General features: G+C 57.0%; 1 protein-coding gene across 1 annotated transcript in view; it reads left to right on the forward strand.

Moving 5' to 3' along the window:
- Window positions 1-3876, forward strand: part of RBM19 (RNA binding motif protein 19) — a gene marked incomplete in the record, with an annotated part of 174920 nt that extends 171044 nt beyond the window's left edge. The window contains 1 exon segment of the mRNA XM_027773124.1: window positions 3354-3876.
- Window positions 3877-6248: the final 2372 nt, after the last annotated feature.

A 6248-nucleotide genomic window follows, 5' to 3' on the forward strand; every position in this document is an offset into this window, starting at 1 on the left:
GGCCAGTGGCTGCAGGAGCTCCGGGGACCCCAGCCCACTGCCTCCCACGAAACACCGGGCGGTTTCTCATTTTCCCCTTGAGCGGTTTCACAGCCCAGTTAAACCCGCAGCAGAGGCTGGCTGGGAGGGAGACCCAGGCCGGGCAGGGAGGTGAGGGAGAGGAATCCAATACGCCTTCATGTGCCCCGCCCCCACCTAATACGTTGAATGACCAGGATGACTCAAGGGGGACAGTGCTGTGTGAATCCTAGCCCTGGCCCTGCCCCGGAGGCAGGACAGTCCCCGCCGAATACATAGGCACAGCGTGTACTAGGGGGTGGAAAAATCAGGATATGTTTTCTATGCAAAAATGTGTCATGACTTTTCTGACGACCCACTAGTCCTGCATTTAGACTCCTGGGTTTTTTGTTTGTTTGTTTTGAGAGATTTCTGCTATACGGGAGTGCATCCGCCAGAGAGACAGAAAGTGAGAAATCACCCCTCCCCCACCCCTGGAGATAGATGGCCACGCCATAATCCCTTCCTCATTCCCCTCTGGGGATTTTGGACATGCACGCACACGCACCCGGCATAAGTTTCCACCGGGTCTGGGACTCAAACCGCTGTTGACCACTAGAGAGTCCAGCACCTTAACCACTATGCCCTGCTGGCCCTCAGCTGTGTTCACGTTTATCTGTTTCTCCCGTGAGTGACAGGCAGCACCCGCAGCTGGGTCTTGGTGCCGCAGTCCACCCCAGCCCCCTCGGTCCCTCCCCCACGGGCACGTGGGGGCAGTTATCTGCCTGAATCGGGGACCTCCCTGTGGGACTCACAGAGCGAGCGTCATGTCCCCCCACTGCACCAAGCAGCCCAAGCTCCTTACCTTCGAGGGCAGAGTTAGGCCCTCGTTCATTTCCCTCGGCGAAGGCGGGCTGCAGGTTTCCGTTGTCCCTCGGTGTCCCCCAGGCACCCAGCTGGAGTCTGGTCCTTCTCGTCTGTAGAGCCAGGGCGAGGTTGGAAGCACTGCTGGTGGGAGCCTCCCAGCACCCAATTCTTGTTAACGGTGTCAGTCCGTAACCACGCGGGGCGCTCTTGGGCTCATTTCCCAAATATCAGAACAGAGGCCCAGTAGCCAGCAAATGGCACAGCAATTGTGTTGCTGGACTTTGACTTGGTCGACTGTGGTTCAAGTCCTGGATCCGGTAACATGAAGTTCACGCCAGGCACGTGTGCATGCCCAAGCCTCCAGGAGGAGGATGGAAGAGGATGACATGGCCGTCTCTCCAGGGCATGATTTCTCCCTGTCTCTGTCTCTCTTCACCCCTCCTCCTCACCTCCAACCCCTCCCCAATAACTCTCTCCCTGTGAGCACAACACCCTAGGGCAAAAACTTATCAAAAAAAATTTTTTTAAACACACAGAAGCCTACGGTGGGTGTGGTGTCTTCCCCAGGGTCACACAGCTCAAAGCCAGAGCTTTTTCCAGAAGGTTCTCTGAGAGCCAGGCACAGTGAGGGGCAGGCATCCCACATGGCCATCTCTGGGGGCCTTACTCCACCTTCTCAGGGATCTGGGGTCAGGGCTGACCGGGGCCACGCAGGTTGGGCCACACCCGGTCCAGCTCTGGGCACCTCCAGTGTCACTGTTGGACGCCTGCTCGCCCCGATCCAGCAGCCTCCGACCCCACAGTGGTGCTCAGAGCCATCGGAGTCAGCCACTTCGCTCCAGCCACTGGGGCCTCCTCTCTATCCTTGTATGCAAAGCTGGCCCTCAGTCCTCCGACCCAGCCTGGCAGACCCAGCCTTGCCAGGCGCTGTGCTGAGAATTCCTGTCCCGCCTTCTGCTCCCCGTGGCCTCGCCTGGCTCACTCCATTCTCTTCCCAGTGCTTACCGCCCTCTGACTTACTCTGCGATTATCTGTTTGCTACTGGCCGCTCCTCCTCCCTCCCCCTACTGGAACGTTCCACGGGGCGAGTCCTGTTAACTGGTCACCGCTGAGTCCTCAGGGCACAGAGTGGCATCCAGGACAGAGGCACGCAGATGGTTAGTGTGAGAATCCGCCCGCTCTCCCTCCGCTGTCACAGCCCTGGGGTCCTCCCAGCCCACTTCCCAGGTGAGAAGATCGAGGCCCCGGGGCCCGCACACCGCCTGGTGTCCCGACGCCCAGATGCGCAGAGCCCCCATGTCAGGTGGCCAGCAGGACCGGGAACTGTCCTCTATGGAGGAGGAAGAGCCAGCCGATACCAAGCCGCGGCTGTCCATAGAGAGGAATAAAATCAAGCAAGAAGTTGGAGACTTGGGTCAGCCGCCCAGCTCTGAGTCCCCGGCGAGGCCAGGCCGCAGCCACCGTCTTGCCGGAGCCGATAGGGCAAGCCGGGGGGCCCGGGGGTGCTGGCAGCCGCTCGCTGCCAGAGCCTGACTTAGTTAGAATGCAGCCGCAAGATCCCGCTCCTCTCCGGTGATTGACACTTACAAATTACCCAGCCGAAAGTGTCGAGTCTTTGACCCCTGAGTAACATCTTTGGCAAGCCCGAGACTTGCCGGCATTTTGTCATCTAATTACTACAAATCCCTTGAAAATTCACTGGCTGGTGAATTTTTAATGCGGGGCAATTTCAATGTGATGCATGGCCCAGATGGGTTCTCGCGTTTCTCACCTCTCTCTCTGTCTCGCTCTCTTTTTCCTCTTCTCTCTCGTTCTCTTCTCCATCCCTCTTTGCCCAACTTGCTTTTTTTTTTTTTTTAAATCTCACCAACTTTTGAATGAGCCGGTACCCGACAGTCTGGGTGGCACGGGGCAGGGGTTGCACTGTGCAGCCGTTTGGGCCCCGTGTGTCCCCAGGCCGGGTGTTTTGACAAGGTGCTTACAGCCAGAGGCCTACTGTCACCTTCCAGATAGTGCATGGGTCCCCAACTCTCCAAGGCTTCCCCAGCCAGGGTGACCAAGAACACAGCAGGGACTTCTGGGCCTGGCCAGTGGTCACGATCGCCCACCAGTCCCCGGGCAGGTGAGCTGACGACTGTCAGAGTGGTTATAGTCGAGAAATCTCTGTCTCTCTCTCTCTCTCTCTCTCCCCCAATTGTCCATTGGCGTGTGTTTGCACCAGAGAGGGAGGGACCGGGGAGAGAGGAAGAAAACACCCCCAGCCCCCATGGGGTGTGGCCATCCCGCAGTTCCTTCTCCATTTCTCCATCCTGTCTGGCTTTTGCCGGCCCTAGCTTGTTTTTCGAGCCACCGGCCCAGGGATCCGAACCACGCAGCAGCTCTGTGGGATCCGGCTCCCTTCACCGCTCAGCCACGAGCTGGCCCTTGTGCTGAACTTGGGCAGAGCAACTGTCTCACCACACGGTCTCTTTTTTTAATCTCGTCTTTAGGCCTTCGAGTGCTGGCGGCGGCAGGACAGCGGAGAGACAGCTGCCTTCCGTGGGGCAGAGATGTGATCGCGTCGTCTCTACCGAGTTCCCGGACGGTGAACGCCGAGCTGGCCTCCTGCCTCCTCAGACCTGCCGGGGAGGCTGGGCTTTCTCCATCCACGTGTCACACTGACCCTTGGCATGGAGCGAACTTGGGGACCTTTCACAGAGAGGAAGCCAGGCCTCCCGGCACCAGGGCGTATGACTCCCAGGAACAAAACTGTCTTCAAGTCCCAAGTGGGAAGTGGCCCAGGAGCCAGAAACATGGGTCCCCCTCTCTGAAGAACCACCTTCTCCATTCCTGCGTGGTTTCAAAATATTTTTTATTTTATTTTTTTGACCTATTATGTATGTTGAAGTCTTATTTCTAAATACGAAAACAAGGTGCCTCTTCAACTTTGTTCCCTGAGCGGCCCCCTGCAGGGCGACACCATGTGTTCCTGTTGTTGACCTCGGAGAGATAAGTCCTTTCCACCACCCCTGCAGCCATCCCCACCCCCCTCTCCCCGTCCCCCTATTCAGAGAAAAGAGGTTTTGCTTTTCAGCCCCATTTCTGGTTACATATGTACACGGCTGATAAAATATTCCACTTCACCCCTTCTCCCCATGGGACCCGCCGTCTTACAGGAAAAGGGTTTGTATGACAGCGACCTCGGTAGAGCGCGTGTCGCCTGGAAACGGCGGTGGGGGACCGCGCTCTCACCTGCTCCTCTGTTATTCAAATTCCCTCTTCTGGTTTTGATCACGGCAGTCGCTGGAGAGAAAAGGCTTAGGCCTCCTCTGTGGGCTCCGGCCGAGGCCCAGATGGCCACCCTCCTGTCCTGAGAAAGACGATGCTACTGGGGTCCCGACTGTTTGTTCCCTGGGGACACCCACCTCCCTCCCCTGCACGTCACCTGGGGCCTCCCAGGCTGCCGGATGGGGCCTGCCTCTAACCTGCAGGCTCCCCTGAACCCCCCGGCTCTCAGTTGGGACTAGAGCATACTTTGGCTGGGGGGAAGTTCCAAAGTAGCAAGCAGGCCGGATGGCTAGGATCCAGGGTCGGAGAAGGATTCAGGCATTGTGCGTGGAGAGGAAAGTGCACCCCGCTTCAAGGAAGGGGACCCAGAGGGGTCTGGGGGCTCCACCCTGGGCTCTGGAGGGATGCCAGCCAGTGCCTTTGGGGAGTCCGCTTCCTGCCACTCTCCAAATCCAGAATATTTCAGAGGCAAAAAAGGCGCACAGGACCACCGGGTAAAGTAATGGTTATGTCGCGGGACTCCCTCATAGTCAACCGCGGTTCGAGTCCCGGACCTGGCGACTTAAAACTCATGCTGAGTGCACATGTGTGTATGCCCCAAATCCCAGGAGAATGGAGAAGAAGGTATTTGCCACTGGGGAGGGGAGGTGATTTCTCACTTTCTCCTGTGCACACACGCGCCCTATAGCAAAAATCTGTCTTCAACAAAAGCGGGCGGGGGGCACAGGAAGTGTTGTAGGGGGTTCTGGAGACGTCCTTCTCCAAGCTCCATTACCAAAAGGCAGCTTCTCACTTTGTCAGGAGCTCACAGAAGCTGGCATCAACTCCATGAAGTAGGTATTTGCACAGTTCTGTGATGGGCCAGGCGTGGGGCTCAGTGCTGAGGGGCAAAGCTGCGGACCCCGGGCTTCATGGAGCTTCAGTTCGGGCGTGTCCTTTTTTTTTGTTTTTTTTTTTTTTTTTTTTGTACTGGAAAAACAGACAGACAGTGGAGGTCCCTCCAGGGAGAATGGCCACCATGCCATCCCTTCTTCTGGGATTTGGGGCACACACATAGACGTGCCCACCGTGAGTCTCACGTCAGCAGGTCCAGGACTTGAACCACAGTCAGTCACGTGTGAGTCCAGCGCCTTAACCGCTGCACCACCTGCTGGGTGTGGGGTTAAATGAGACCAGAACAGATGGAGAAAACCATGTGAGAGGACCAGGGGATTCTGTAAGAGGAGAAGAAAAGGGGGTTCAGACGTGAGCACAGGTAGTAAGCACCTACTAAGTGCTGAGCGCTGGGATGGCAGAGAGATACCGCCCTGGCCTTGGAGGGAGGTGGCATCTTAGAAGTGGGGCATCAAGGTAGGAGGGAGGTTGGGGACAAGCAGATGGCATAATGGTTACGTCGCTGGACCCCCACATAGTCAACCACAGTTAGAATCCTGGACCCGGCGGCTTAAAACTCATGGCTGGGCGCGTGTGCGTGCGTGCGTGCTAAGGTCTTGAGCAGAGAATGGAGGAGAAGGAATCGGATCGTGGCATGGCCATGCCCCTGGGGAGTGATTTCTCGCTTTCTGTCTCTGTCTCCCTGGTGAGTGCATGCACCCTATAGCAAAAATCTCTGAAAAAAAAAAAAAAGCAGGGCAGGGGTTTGCCAGGGTGAAGAAGGATCAACCACAGTGACCTTCTCACCTGCACTGAGACCCTTCTCCCCGGTGGGACTGGGGGGGTACACTCTGCGTACAAGAGGGCCCGAGCGGCCGCAGGCGGTGCGGAGGCTAAGGATCCCACGTGGCAGACTGTGCCGTTTAAGTCCCAGTCTGCAGCTTAAAAATCACACCGGGCGTGTGCGCAGGTGTACCCACAGTCTTGAGAACGGAGGAGAAGGGCTTGCAGTGTGCCCCCAGGAGGTGATTTCTCACTTTTTCCCTCTCTCTCTAGCTCTCTAACAAGTGCATGAACCCTGTGACCAAAAAAATCTTAAAACAATACCCAAAAAAGGATCCCTGCAGTGGCCCGATCAGCACAAGCCAGGAACACGAGGTCTCACGTTGTAAGAAATGCATTTGGGTCCGGAGCCAGCATGGCCACTGCAGGTAATCAGTTCTGCTGTCTGTCCACCGACCCTG

This window comes from Tupaia chinensis, unplaced genomic scaffold, assembly GCF_000334495.1.
Source record: "Tupaia chinensis unplaced genomic scaffold, TupChi_1.0 Scaffold000323_1, whole genome shotgun sequence".
NCBI lineage: Eukaryota > Metazoa > Chordata > Mammalia > Scandentia > Tupaiidae > Tupaia > Tupaia belangeri.